Source organism: Chelonoidis abingdonii, chromosome 17, assembly GCF_003597395.2.
Source record: "Chelonoidis abingdonii isolate Lonesome George chromosome 17, CheloAbing_2.0, whole genome shotgun sequence".
Taxonomy (NCBI): domain Eukaryota; kingdom Metazoa; phylum Chordata; order Testudines; family Testudinidae; genus Chelonoidis; species Chelonoidis abingdonii.
The window spans coordinates 31,379,123-31,394,705 of NC_133785.1; the positions used below are offsets into that span (position 1 = coordinate 31,379,123).

General features: G+C 39.6%; 1 protein-coding gene across 20 annotated transcripts in view; it reads left to right on the plus strand.

Moving 5' to 3' along the window:
• The window catches only part of FOXP1 (forkhead box P1), a 523,713-nt gene that overhangs the window by 358,164 nt on the left and 149,966 nt on the right, over nucleotides 1-15,583 (plus strand). Inside the window, exon 1 of one of the 20 annotated variants that reach the window (XM_032772823.2) lies at nucleotides 6,607-6,783. The exons of the other annotated variants lie outside the window; for them this stretch is intronic. The gene's annotated coding sequence lies outside the window, so the exon portion shown is untranslated. Of the gene's footprint in view, nucleotides 1-6,606; nucleotides 6,784-15,583 lie in introns of those variants that run through there. 20 annotated transcript variants of the gene reach the window in all.

The following is a 15,583-nucleotide window of genomic DNA, read 5'->3' on the forward strand; positions in this document are numbered from 1 at the left end:
TTAGGAAGGTGAATACTTCTTTTGAGGAATGACTGGACCAAGTTATGTAGCATCACCCTGGTTTCACTCTCTGCCTGCTGCTGTCCTTTTCAGCTCCCCAACTTCAGCGCCGCCTTTTTCACCTACTCTCCCAACCCATTTCTGTCTCCCCCCCCCTTCTCACTTTGAGCAATAAACAAGGATAAAATTGGTCTAATTTTTCTAATGCTCATGAAAATCCTTATTAACAAAACAGAGTGAAGAATAGGACATTTGACATGTAGAACTATGGGTTTGTCTTCTGGTCAATAGTGTTATGACTCAGAAATGGTGACTTGGGCTGAGGGATGGAATCTTCACTCAAAATGTACTGCTTTCTAGCCTTGTCTGGCTGGAAAATGTGATTTTTTTTTGGTAACTTTCTATGTTGTACACCTCTCTGTGAGAAAGAAAAATAGTTTTTTACATTTTAAATAACTCTTTTCTTCAATTGGCTATGCAAAAATCTTATTACAGTATTTTTTCCAAACCTGCACACATAATGTTCAGTCAAGGAGAAAACAGCAAAAAACAGTTGTTGATGGACTTAGCAGAGAACTGGATTAAATAAGCATTAGTCTACTGAAGCTGATTACAGGAATATGAAAATGCTGTATCTTAATGGTACATATTTTCATGTGGCAGCTCAGTTGCCTTTCATTTTGCAGCTAATATGTCTATTCTTATGAGTCATTTACTTCTTTAATTACCTTTTGCAGGCAAGGCACCATGGTATATTAATGTGAATGATTTTTACTGCCAGTTTATCATACAATGCCCCAGAAGTTGAAAGGCATAATTGACTTGGAAGAGCAGCTCATGAAGGAAACAATATTTAGTTGACAGTTTTCCTTGTACTCTCTGTTGACGTTTATGAGTTTACACTATGCTAAAGGAGTAATAAACACAATTTTCTTTCAATAACAGGAAAGAGTAGCTTCTAAAATACATTTGTGGAAAACAGATTTGTTCATTTCTTGAATAATATAAAATAATGTATCTCCAGTGCAGAGACGTTTCTAAAATTGTCAATTGAATTAAACTTTGGAAGGTGCATTTATAACCAGCCTTAGAGCATTAGAAGATATTAGGATGCAGGTGAATCAAATCAATCTAATGAATATTTAAATTATATACAGATTTGGATAAATCATTTTCAAATCTAAGTGTTGAATTATTTGGTGGCCTTCTCTTCAATGGGAAAACTTGAAAAGAGTGTGCAAATCTGTTTGCATAGGTGGGAAAATGCTAGTCTACGAGCTTTTGTTAATGAAATCCTAATTCGCAGTTTATCTTGGTAACTTTCCTGAAGTTATAAGCTTGAGAAAAGTTGAAAATACAGGATTGCAATCTGTCAAAGTCTGGGTTGTTTCTGGAATGATATTTTTATTGAATTGACCTTGTCAAATAGCAAATTCTCTTTTAATACATCCAAGGGATCATGTAAAGGTATGATTAATCATGTCATCCACTTTAATTAATTTAAAGGACACACATGCACTCATGGCTAGCTTTAAGCCCCCACGTTCCCAGCCTTAGTATGATGATGCAAACTATTCTCTTGTTGGCTTGGAGAGAGTTAAACTTTTCAGGTTTCTGCGATTGTTTGCAGTTCAGCCCGGTGCAGCATAATGAAAGTTTTCGAGCCATCTGTTGTTAAGCTGGTGGTGAGCAAGGCCAGTATATCCAAACAAAGTGCTGGCCTGCTGTAAACTGAACCTGTCAGTTTAGCATAGCTTCGTTGACCTCCTCAATGTGCAGGGCAGCCTGTGGTACCAGGCGCTGGCTGTGTATATAGCTTAGAAGGGAACTGCTTAGGGGGACCATGTTTACTTTTTCCACTTAGCGTTCCTCCCACAGGCTTGAACTAGTTTATAGTAAATCTTTAAATTGACACTGTATTTTTTTCTATTCTGAACTTTTTGGGTTACTGGAGGGAAAAAATATTGACCATTGCTGGCGTTTTGAACTTTCCAGAAAAGATTTCAAGAAAGCACGGTGTGTATGTGTGTGATAAATAGGTTCACAAGTATCACAGCTTGCTTTCTAGGCTGCTATTGTCATCTTTGTTCTGTATTATTTAAGATCAGTTACTCATTTGCTTCCGAGTTTTGGGACTAGTAGACAAGGTGGAGCATAGTAAACAGTGAATGCTCCTGTGTGTATTGTGTTGTCTTAATATGAAACCGATGTTGCAGCCAACAATATCTGGAACTGGCCTCCTTCGCCTTTTTGGGTGGGTTTGTTTTGGTGGGTAACATTTCCACTAGATGGTTTTATAAAATCTAAGATGTGTCTGACTAAAATCCCAGTGAGCAAAGCTGGAAATGGCTGGAACCCTCATGCTTCTCTTTGTTTTGTTTTCTTTCTTATGTAACGTCAAGCTTGCCTGATTTTTGCATTCTCACCTGTCTCAATGCACTTGTTGTATCTTTCCTAGTCTCCTTGTTCCTCAAACTTTCTTCCCCTTTTTCTTCTTGAACGAATGTTTATTTCTTGTTTTTTGTCTAGGAGACAGTATATGGCATTTTACCGTAAATCTTAATCCATGGTAAACAATTTGTGACCATGTTTGAAGGCTTGGCAACAAATCTCACTGGAGCTGAGACAAGAAAATAAGTGTTCCCTATCTCTGATGTTTGCTTTTTGGACTCCACCTACAGCAAATACCTTTGTGCTTTGACCTCTGCCAGAAGTACTTCTTCTACTTTATTTTCTATACTTCTGGTGCACTTCTTGTGTGGTTTTTTGGCCTCTTCAAGTACATTTTAGCTACCTAACTGTTTTTGGAAAGCAGTCTTGTTTTCTGTGACCCAAACTCCGCAGTACTTCCTTCGTCAGTAAGAATTTTACCTGAGTAAAGACCTGCATAATTGTGGCTTTGTTGTGTATACCAAACATATCTCTTGTGCAGATGCTAAAGTACGTCCTATTCTACCATTGTTAAATATATTGCAGCCTGTCAGTAACTTCAAATGGTACATATCACATGTAGTGGAATCACCTCAGTATTTCACAGAAAGTAAAGAAAGAACAATTAAAAGTCATTAAAAGCAGTTCTTTATTTTAAACATACTAGAGGGTTGGGAATTCCACGGTGAAGGGTATAATGTGTACAGGACCAGTCACCAATCAATGATGGTTCAAGTTACATTCTGTGCCACATGTTTTAGGTGCAAGAAGTATGTCAGTGGTGAAAAACACTCAATTTAAAATTCAAATGAGTGCATTTACTAGGAAATCCCATACAACCCTAATCTGTTTGTAAGGTGACTGACACAAAGTGCTTTTTGTTTTAAGGTAAAAGAAAATGCTTTCAGGATAGAGTTTCTGGTATAAATGTCAGGTGCAATGCAATGTGTGCTCACTAAAGAAATCGAGTAGATAACCTTGGCATTTAGGACATTGTCTTTTACAAAATGAAATTGTATTTTGTTTTTAAAAAGTAGGACTACATTAAGAGGTCACCTATTAGCTATGTTTTTGCTAGCTGTCTGAAACTCAGTTCTACTGTCTATTAAACTCAAACCACTATGTAAACATTCCTGTGTTGTTCCTGGTCTCTACAATGGCCATGGGGATCAGGTTTCACCTGCCTGCACATCTTCAAGCAATTAGAGCAATTAGCTTGAAGCCATTTCACATTCAAGGTCTGCTGTGACATTCAAGTCCAGAAGAAGTCTGGAGGAAAGGGAAAAAAAACAGAATATAGAATGGCCACTTTTCAAAACACATGAATAAATAATCCACTTTTTCTTTTTGTATTTACAGCTACTAAAGGATGCTATTGTCTGGGTTCTGAATATGTATGCAAAATGTTGTTACCAAGAAAGCATCCTAATCATTTAAACTTGATAATAAAGTTTTGCCTATGTGTTGGGATGGGTAAGTGGGAAGAATAGCAACCTGACTTCCGATGGTTATTGGTGTGAAACGATGTTGTCCTGATCATATTTATTGACCTCGTTTGCTTGTCGGACAATTTTTTCTTCTTATTTACATGGGGATTTATATTTGATGTTAACATTGTAAAACTGCACTCATTCAGGTAAATCTATCCGTTACATTGACATTCAGCACTGAATTTAGTGATTCTAGCAGTAAGTCTTTAAAGCTGCTGTTTTTTAAAAGGTTGGAGCAGATTAGTGGTGACCTTAAAAGATTAAACTAGTTCAGTTTAAAGATAAATAATCAGCCTTTAGCACATTAGATAGCTACATAAGCATGACAGAAGGTGACTTTCTTCCAACAGTTCTAGAATCGAGGAAGCATTTTTACATTTGTAACTTGGCTAAACAGGACCAGTGCTTTGCAGAAAGCAAGACGTAAACTGATTTCAACACTTCAAATTGGTTAATGCAGTTTTAAATCTGCAGTTTTCCTGTTGGTTTATTATGCAGAAGAGGGTAATTTTAAAAGCTATGCCCACTGCAAAAGAAGATCTTGCTTTGCTTAATCGGAAATAACCGCAGGCTAAATTATAATGTGGAATTTTGTTGCCCTTTAACCTGCTGCCTGCTCATTCAGTGTTTGCTAACAAACAACTCTCAGTACAGAATTGTTTGAGAATTACTTTTTCGTTATATATGCTGACTTCAATTAAAATAAGAAGCTTTTTGGGGTTGGGGAATTGAAAATGTGTAGATTTCCTGGGGAAGTTTTAGCAATAGTTTTCTTACAAGTCTTCTCCAGTACTTAACTATACACATGGTAGCACACGTAGTTCAATTTAAATAAAATCATCTCATGACCTAATATTTCTGTAGTGGTGGAAAGGAGGAGAGTTTAATGACAGCTGTGTAACTAGCCACTTTGAAGAACTAGAACTCTAAGATATGTGCATCCTAAAAGGGTGGATGTTCCAAAGGACAAGGCTACTCATCTCTTGAATCATCTTATGCCGGGGTTCCGTTCTGCGGTTAGCACGTAAAGGGAAAACTGCGTATAGTGAAACACTCATTGAGTTGAATGGCTGGTGAAATCGCCTTCACTACAGATGCAGTTTTTATATTGTTTTTTTTTTTCTTCTGTTTTTCCCGACTGCGCAAAGCTGAATTTGCGCATGTTAAATGCGCCTAAGATGCGACTTGCCTGTACATGACTTCCACCAGCAAATCTCTAATTCTGCTTGTTACTATGTGGGCAAGCATGGATAACTATTCCGTATTATAAACAGTAATATTTTGAGTGGGGAAGTTAAAGGCATGGTGGACTTTTTTATTTTATGTTCAGAAACAATTAATGTACAGTTGGCAAATTAATTGGCAAGCTTAAAGTGAGAATTACTGAGTTAGTAAAAGATTCGTTGCACGACATCCGTTTTCCCCCTTGAGTTTACATGCTGGAGCAGAAACGTGGTACTTCGAAAGGAGGTAATGCCTCTGTAAAGCAGATCTTTCCAATTTTTTTTTCCTAGACTAGTCTTCTGTTTCTATGATCTGCCTTTTGAACTGTTTTTGTGGCTGATCAGTTCCACCTAATATGTCTCTTGATTTCTGCTATTGTAATACTCAGACGACATGCTGTTCTCTTCATTTTTATAAGCTTTAGATGCTCCTGCCTGTCATACTCTGGCGGTTTATCTTCAGTGTCTGGATTTGCTTTCAGACTTGCATGTCTATCAAGCTGCTGTTGCTTTGAATGTGAGATCAAAAGAAGATGAATTCCAGTAAAAAATTTCCTTGTATGAAGAAAAGATTGGGGCCTATGTAAACATCCCACTGACAGCTCCCAATGAGTTATTTTAGCAAAGCATTAGCACCCAGAATGACAGACAGTCCAAGACTACATGCTAAATAACAAATCAGTCCCTTCAGAAGCAGCAGGTTGCCACAACAGCAATACATTTTCTAAAGGAATCCTGTTCCTCTTTTTTTTTTTTTTTTTTATTGAATATGGCTGTTCGACTGTTCATCTCTTTTCAAGCTGTCTTACAGTGCCAGCCCTAGTTTACTTTCCTTGACAATATCTGTATCATGTCACCAACATGACAGAAGACAGGACTTTGATAATTGGGGTGAGAGACAGTCAGTGAGTCATCCTGAGTTAAATAGGTAGTTTGTTTTAGTGAGTGAAAGGAAAACATAAAGAAGAAAAAGCTTCTGCTAGAATATTGAATGCATACTCCTAAGATGTTAGATCCAAAGGGTCTGCGGGGAGGGGTTGTGTCTTTTGTTGTTTGTTTGTTCTTTTAACCAATCAAGCAGTTTGAAAAATAGCTATGAAGTCTGGCCAACCCTAAAAGACAATTTTAGACATAATGTATACCACTGCAGAAAGTAGGAAATCCTAGCTGGATTGAAACTATATGTAAATATGAATTTGCCTAGCTGCATAAATGAACTAAATTTTTGCTGCTGTTTGGTCTAGTTCGGGGCATAATTCATTCTCTGTGTTTCTGCATATAGACAGGGTGCTTTTAATAATGCAGAATTAATAGATGATTTTTTTTTGTGATGTTAAATACAACTTTGAAATTACCTGCAAGCTCCTGCTGATCTTTCAACTTTGCAAGTGAAGAATTACTTAAGGAATTCTTGTGGTTTCTTTGTCATTTAATAAAAGCAGACGTTGCTACTGTGGAAGCAAACCTCCCGTTGTTGCCTACAAAGGGCAGTGCTCCAGTGTGTTTTCCCTTCAGTGTGCGCTTCGGCTGCACAGCACTTCCTGTTTATTCAAACATCTTTTTACCATTCTTCAACCCCCGCTTCACAGAAACAGCCAGAACACATCTACAGCAAGAAGACGGAAATCTAAAGACAGACAGTAAGAGCTTACTCTGTTAAACTCTTCATTTTCTCTATAAGTGTTCAGAGAAAAGGAACACGTAGCTTGGGTTGAACTTTTAACTTGCTATCTTCCTCTGTGGTGGTATTCTTGCAGTGTAGGGAAAATTCATAGCCTAGGTTTTTAGAGCAAAATTAGATGATTCAGTTTGTTTACTGCCTTGTTGGCCACCAGCGGGTATTTTTTTTAACAGATTTTTAAGGAGAGCTGGCTAGTTCTAACTCCTCTTGTGGTGCATTGCCGCTTTCAAATCTATCTCTAGAGCTTAAGCAGTTGTGTTGTCATTAACCTTATGGGGGCTGACTTTAGCTTAGAATCTTTGTATGCTCATTATGTTTTGTGTGTTTTCCTAACATTTTCACAAGTAAAAGAAGTCAAGAGAGCAGAAGAGAGACTCAGAGTCTGTGTCTGCAGAAATGTTTCTTTTTGTCTTCCTCAAATTGTTTGCACTGTCACCGTTTGTGAACCAGGCTTGCTAATATTTGTACCAATTTCATGCTAATAAAGATCAGGCTGCTGAAACAAGCATGGCTATTATCTCATTCATATGACTATTGTTTAGACTGGTGATATTACAAAAGAAAAGGGAAGCCATGCTCACTTTTGGGGATGGTTGTTAACTTTCATGTCAGGGGCTTTCTCTCCAGATCTTCAGTGTTAGTGATTAGGGTATCTGTGCATCTCAGCACTTTTTCAAAGATAGCATTGATTCTCTGTGTAATCTGCGTTTATAACATGTATGTTGTTTATCCTGTCTGTTCAACTAAAGTATTCAATATTTCCTTGATATTCTCCCCTCTCCCTTGAAAGTCCACCAAAGTAAATAGGTAACTTTTTAATGTGATCATTTGTGGCATTTGTATACTGGCTATAAAACTTAAGAGGAAATGGAAAATGCATAGCCTGACCTATGGAGAAAATCCAACCTCACTGGGGCTTTTTCTGCCTCTGTGAGGTCCTAATACACTTTAAAATTTTAAACTGTAAACTCCCATCTTCCTAGAAAAAAGAGCGAAGGAGAAAAATCGCACTGTGTATTCAGCCAAACCACAAGTACAACAAACATATTTTCTAAAATATATTTCTAGGCTGGCTTTGTAATGTTCAGAAGTTGTTCTACTTTGCAGGGGAAAATGGTATTTGCAACTGCCTTAAGGACAATTTGTTTAACAGTAGGAGTAATTGCATGGGGAAAATGGAAAGAGTGACTGAAGTTATTTACTCAGATGTTAGTGTAGGTGTGGGGCAGAAAACTCACTGTGGGAACAGTGGGCTGCTTTTCTTGGTATCTTAGTCTATTTGATGACCATCAAATTTCCCAGCTCGCTGGTTTTGTTTTTTCTGGATGGCATGTTTGATTATTTATCAGAAGGGAAAGGGAGTAGCTGAAGCAAATAAACATGTGACCAAGCTGTGTTTTGTTTTCCACTCAGAAGGCCATGCCCTTTAACAGATATACAGAAAATAATAAGGGTATTGTTTTATGATAAAAGGAAATAGTGTGTGTCATTTTTTAGCAGTCACTTAACCCTTCGTGGTCTGTGGCCTCCACTTTCTAAAAGCTCCCAAGGTTTGCACCTGGGAGTTAATCTGCTGGGTTTTTTATGTTTTTGTCAGTGGAATGTTACCACAGATTATTTGTTCCACCATTTGGATTTGGTAGATTTATTACATAGTCATTTCTGCTTCAGCATATCAATAGTTAGTTAGGTGATTGACTAGATCAGAACCACTTGCAGTTTTGTGGAGAGATGGATGTTGACTTTTGAGCAAAAAATGGACAGCACTGTTAGCTGTTCTGGTATTGCTTCATCCGCTGTTACAGTGTGGAGTTACAACAGTGCTAAATCCATTTCAGACACTCTCTCTTTAACAATTCTTACTAATATCATCATGGACAATACGTGGCTTCTAATGAGAGAGTTAGAGAATGTTGACTCTATCTTCTGTGAAAAACTATAAACTAAATCACTGTCAAGAAATAAAATAGGGGGTTGTCTGATCGGTGAGAAGCAGGTTGCTTATTTTAAGGTGCTTTTACGGGATTAAAATAAACAAGACTGTGACATACTGGGGTACAATTCAGACCTTTTGGGGGGGGCTGTCACCCCTGCCCTGCAACCTGGGGTGCCTCACGATGCCTTGCTGAAATAGCTCCCACCTGAGCCGCTTACAAACAGCCTTCCAGAATGCAAGTCATACCCTGAGTGTCTGTGTAACGGCAACCTGCCAGTTGCAGCTTGGATCTCACCAGCCTGGGTTATACTGTAGGATGACCCCAACATACTTCCAGTCCTGGCTTTTCCCCAAAAAATGTGTGTCCTGTACTGCCCAGCCCTCTTCTGGACAGTACAAATATTTTAAATTCATTACTCCTTGAAGGGGATAATACACAATTTTATAATCTTAAATAGTTACCCTGACACTTAATTTTAAACACACTGGATTAGTAAAATAAAGTTTATTAGCTACAAAGAGAGGGATTTTAAGTGAGTACAAGTAATGAAGCATAAAAGTCAGAAATGGTTACAAGAAAAATAAAGAGAAAACGTTTACTAGTGCCTAACTTAACAAACTATTAGATTCAAGCAACATTTCTCACCACATGCTCCCAGCAAGATTATTGACCAAACTCTTCAGGTCAGGACTCTTCTCCGCCTCCGCCCCTGCCCCGTCCCCGAGTTCAGTGGATGTTTTCCTCCGTCATTTGTGTGTGATGCCAGAAACAGACTGGGCAGGGGGAAGTGTTTAAGGTGTTTGCCCTGCTTTTTATAGTTTCCGTCCATCTTTTGAAAAACATTTCTGGCTGGGAGCTCAGTTTTTCCCCCACCTGTTTGAGTTTTCTTTGTTTTCCCTTTCTGCTTGATGACTCTGTTTACTGCTTAAATGCAAATTAAGGCAAACATGCACTAGTTTGTTCAAGATAGGCCACTTTGACCAGTGTGGTGCTGCATGAATTTCAAACATCATACAGGGAAATCCTGTAACGTCATGTACAATGTTTTGACACCAATTTTATCAGGACAGTACTGACCATAAAACTGAGTTTTCAAATGATATCTTACAAAGCATACCTTGTGCAAAGATTGTTACAGTACTGTGTAGGGTGTGCATTCAGGGCTTTATTCTATCACCGTGACATTTGTGTGAAAGGAAACTGAGATGCAGTTTGCTTCACATTGTGCAGGTAGGTATAAACTGAATAGACTGACTTGCTTTCAGAATCTCTCTTTGTCTCTTAGAATTGTATGTCAGTTCATGTGTTCATTAGCTCCCCTAGTCTGTAATACTAAGTGACTTCCTACTCTACCACGGGTGTAATATCTAGGGTAAGGGTCATTCTTTTTGACAAGGACCTATGTTATGGTCAAAAAAGAAAAAAAATTATGATTCTTTGAAGTTGCATAAGGAAATCCACATCAGTAGTGGGTCCTGAGAAAGGACTTGAGTTAGGACAAGGTAGTGACTTTATTAAACTAGTTTGTGGAGGCTACTTCTTGCATAACAGGCTTGGTTGAGAGCACAAAGAAGTTTGTGGGAAAAATGGACAAACAGGCAGTGGAGCCTGGTATTGTAGGTCTAGTATAGGGGGCAGAAGATGACATGGAAGAACACAAGAGCAGATGAGTAAAGAGGGGCTAGGTCATGAAGAACCTATAAGGTAAGGACCAAAAGCTTGAATTTGATGCAGTGGAGAAGGGGAGCTAGCAAAGGGTCTCCGAGGGCATGTGGTATAGTCAGAACAACCGATCAGGAAAATGTTCTTGGCATTAGAGTTTTGAATGGGCCCCGAGGAAGGAGAGACGGGAAGGGGAGAGAGCTGGAGGGTGCTATACTATACTCGAGATGGGAGATTAGGAGAGTGTTAGAGGTGTGGACAAAGACAAAAGGCCATATCTTAGTGATGTAATGGAGCACACTTCCAACACAACCATGATTTATGGATCTTGATGGAGAGCAGAGTCAAATATGACAGCCAGGCTGTGAGCCTGAGGAACAGAGAGTATGGTGGTGTCAGCCGTACAGAGAGTGTAAGGGAACATAGGAATTGGCATACGAGCTTGGACCAGTGGTCCGTTTGGTTCAGTATCGCATCTCTGGTCATAGCTATTACCCGATGATTAAGAGAGAGAATTATGGAATAACCTGCCAATCATGGAAGTTTCTTCCTGACCTCTGATGCTTACAGGTTGACTGATGCCCTGAAGCATGAGGGTCCAAACCTTCTTTTGTTTTGATATGTCTCTAGTGTGGCTGTGGATGTTCTCCTTAGTATCTGTCCAACTGTCTAATCCTTTTTGGAATGCTACTGCACTCTTGGCATTGGCGGTAGCTTGTAAAAGTAATTTCCAAAAGATAATTGTTGCATATTAAAATTAATGAGTAAATAAATAAAAAATACCTTGATCAGTTTTACATTTCTTGCAAGACAGTTTAATAGAATGTCTCCCTTCTATTTCTGCTTTACCATTTTAAAAAATAAGGGTACTAGAACTGAACAGACTGTTTTAGGTAAGCATATGCCACTGAGTTGTAAAATGGCATTGTAATATTAGCAGTATTATTTTCCATCCCATTATTTATAGATCCTAACACTTTGTTTGCTTTTTGACCCCCTGCTGTGCACTGAATAGTGGTTGTATTGAGATGACCTCAGTGATGGTGAGGTGGTCTTCCTGAGTGGTTACAGATAATTCAGAACTCAATAATGTATATGTGTAGTTAACATTATTCCATCCAATATTCGGTGCCTTTTGATTGTTAACAGAGGGTCCCTTGGAAGTTCCTACAGTTTTCACAAGTCTCAATTAACCTAAATAATTGTCTCGCATGCAGATTTCGCCATTATGCTCTCCATCCCCAGATAATTCCCGAATTTATAAAAACAGTGTCGATGTTTGTACAGAACTTATGGCTAACACTTTTGCCATATTGAAAATTGGGTTTTTATTCCATGAGTCTCTGAATGCAATTTTGCCCTATAATGTTTCGGAATGAGGGTTAAAAATATATTTAAAATATTTTGGCTACATAACAGAAACATGCAAGCTGTCCTGCGCAATATACAGTTCACATCAGAGCCACCGAAAGGTAGTGTCCACTCATAAGCACCTCTTCTTGGATATGAGAATTTCCTTGACTTCTGATGCCCGAAAAGAACCTGCAATAGTGGGTCCTCCATATATTCAATAGTCTGATTCACTCTGGATAAACATGCAGAAGTTCAAAAATTGATTCAAGCTATCTGGGATAGCTCAGTGGTTTGAGCATTGGCCTGCTAAACCCAGCGTTGTGAGTTCAATCCTTGAGGGGGCCACTTGGGGATCTGGGGCAAAAATCAGTACTTGGTCCTGCTAGTGAAGGCAGGGGGCTGGACTTGATGACCTTTCAAGGTCCCTTCCAGTTCTAAGCAATAGGTATATCTCCAATTATTATTATCAAAAACAGTCTGGACATCTCATAAGATTTTTTTCATCCTTCAAACAGTTCAGTTTGCATTATGAGCTGAGGCCAGTGTCAGTTAGCTTTCATTCTATCACAATGTATTCACTCAACCCTCTGCCCAGAAAAGGCACAAGCACTACAGAAGATACTCCAATGCAGATGACAGAATGGCAGCTCTGGAGTGACTCCACTGCCATTCTGTGGTGTTGGAAGGAAGGATTCTTATTTCCTCTCCTGTACTTCCCCTTGTTTCTGGAGAGCTGTGGCCTTGGGGAAGGATTTGGGCCTGTGGGAGAAAAATAACATAATTTTTTTCCTCTCCATTGACCTACATTGAGCTAGGAGACATTTCAGGAGCACAAAGTGATGTAAATTAGAAATACTTTGGTAAAAAATAATGTGTAAAAATGTATAATGGTCCCTGTATTGCTCCAGCAAAGAGATCACTCAGGTAGTGCATGGCTACATTCATCTGCCTAAGCCAGGCAGTCAGGGCCAGCCAATCGCCATTTTATTTAATAAATTAATTAATTTTTATCAAAGCTTTTCCTTCCATCCAGCACCAATATACAGAGCTGACCGATGTCCCCTTGGTAAACGCCAGCCTTCCAGAGACAACTGTGCTGTAACAAATGGGTGGAGGACAGGTGAAGAGTGGACAGGTGGGAGATATGAGCAGGAGGGGTAGCCAAGAACAGGGATTAACTGAGGAGAAAAAGAGCAAGACTGGGAAGAAAAATCAGAGATGGGCTACAAGAGATGGAGAAAAGGGGGTGGAGAAGAGAGATGTGCCAGTGCATGTTTTCCTGTTCCGGAAGGGGTTGAAAGCACTGGCTTAAGAGGAGCGGAGGAATCGGACACCTGCTTTTCTTTGCATCTTCTGTATTTTACCTATCTTTTGGTGCCTCTTCTTTTTGGTTCCTTTCCAAGTTGGTGGCTGGTTCTGCTCACCTCTCCTTGCTCCACTCCTCCCAGAGGAAGAGCGCCAGGTGCTGCTGCTGTGTTGCACCTTTTTGCATACTGCTCTGTTCCCCCTCTTTCTCCACACACTGCTCTAATCTTCAGCTTCTCCAAGGTGCAATGCTGCTACACTCCAGAATATCAGTTCACTCTGCCTGCCTGTCTCCCACCCCTCTGCGCAACCCAACTTGCTGCTCCAAGAGGAAAGGTGCAGGAAGGGAAGGAATACAGGAAAGAGGAGTGTGAGTGAAATTAACCAACCCTGAAACTATATTGTATCCAGACTTCAGAGCTTGGTGATTGCATTGTGCTACTCCAGTCCCAGGAGCTGTGGAACAGAGCAGTGTATAAAGATGGTTGGGAGCTATGAAGGAGGACACAATTGACAAATACTGGCTGAATCTGACCCCCTCCTCCCGCGTCTGAGAACTAACAGCACTTCTCGGGCATGACTGAATGGAAGCAAGAAAGCCCTGTAGGATCTTCACTGACAAGGAGTGGGTTGGAACTGGCCTGTTCAGCTTCCATTCCAATATTACCTAACTTAGCCTATGCCTGAAGCTGCTAAAATGTTGTTAAACTTGGAAGAAAACTGGATGATAAGAAATCTACGTCTGATACTGAAAACCCTTTTTGTGCCTGAAACACTGAAGGGATTTTTAAAAAGAATCTAATTGTGTGAAAACATGACTTCATGTTGTTGTTGCAGGGTCAGGGAGGAACGTCTCACATCTGGAAGTCTGGGTTGGGGTAATATTCTCTTTCTGGGCATGGTCTTGATTTCTTGTTGTTTTTTTTTGTTTGTTTGTTTGTTTGTTTAAGAGTATAATTAAAATCACAGTAAGACGGTAATACCGGCAAAGAGGTCGCTTCCTGCTTCTGCTACCCATGCTCCTCAGGCTGCCGTGTTACCAGCCCTGATTACTAGTAACGTGCTGCTTAGATGCTACTATCTCTTTCCTCATAGAGGAGGTTTTCTCAAACTAAGAACCCTAGGCTTATTCATGGGCATATCTCTCATCTGCGCAGGCCCACATGTGGGGTGCAATCTGTGGCAAAGTCCCAAAAGAAGGGACATGAAAGAAGATTCATGCAGGAGCTGAAAAGCCCATAGGGATTTTGTTCTGTATTGTAAATACCTCGTTCTGTAACCTGTGTTACGCGATTCGTATTATTGATGTAAATAACTATCAACCATAAAACAATGGGCAAGGGCACAACATTTACGTGAAACGTACAGGTAGCACTGGAACTAGATCAAGTGATGTCCCTTGGAATGAGGGGTATTTGAGGCATGTAATGGTTGAGCATGAATAGGGTCTCATGGGGCCTAAAACTCTTGGCCATCTTTTTATTTAGACCTTTGACAGTCAGCAGATTCTAATTCTTGATTCCCTGTGTGACTCTTTCAACACATACTAAAGTCTCACTCTCATGCTTTCATAGATTTCGTAGAGGCCCGTCCAATCAACTCATCTGAAATCCTTTATATCTATGATTGGCAGAACTCATTTTTTTAAAAATAATTTTGGCGGATAATATCAGTGTTTATTTTTAAGCATTTTTTCAGTTTTATCTATTTAAGTTTTCACAGTTGTGGGAAATTACGGGAGGAGAGGTCAAACAATCGCTATTTAATATAGTAGATGTTGAGATTCAGGAAGTTAAAGTTTTATAACTGTTAACAAAGAAACTGTCAACATAACATGTCAAAATGTAAAGTAAAATCCTTAAATCAAGCTCTGATACAGTTCTTAAGCAAGTTCTCATGTACTCTCTTACGTTACCTGTCTGTAAATTTCAGTTATTAACAATGGAAATATTTTCCCTTGTTCTGTCTGTATATAATGAAGTGGACGTTTACATTTACTGATACAGTTACATTTACTGATAAATATCTAATCTTTTCAATCCTGTTCATACCATAGGTCGTTATTTTTCACCCCATTAGCCCTATATTGAACTGCTGGGATTCAGCAGTGTTTCCCCTGAAGTAACAACTCCTGTGTAGAGGGGGTTTTGGTCTAGGACTGAGTGCAGAGAGACTTTACATCCTCTGTTAATATTCCCTTTCTTCTTCCCTACCTGCCCCATGCCCCCCCGAAGAGGAGGTGGTTGCTGCCTACCTCAGGGCTGGAGGCTCAAACAAGGGATGATTGGGATGATAGATATGGGCTGTGGAGGCTTCCCTTGAGCCATTATTTCTTTTCCCGGTACATCACCAATTGAGCCCTTTGCCTGCTCATCCTAGGCCCATGTGCTCAGGGTGCAAGGACATTTCGTGCCCTAGGTGAAACTTCCACCTTGTGCCCCTTCCCCAGAGCCCTGTGACAGCTCGTCCACCCCACCCCCCACACCTGTAAGGGTCCCCCCT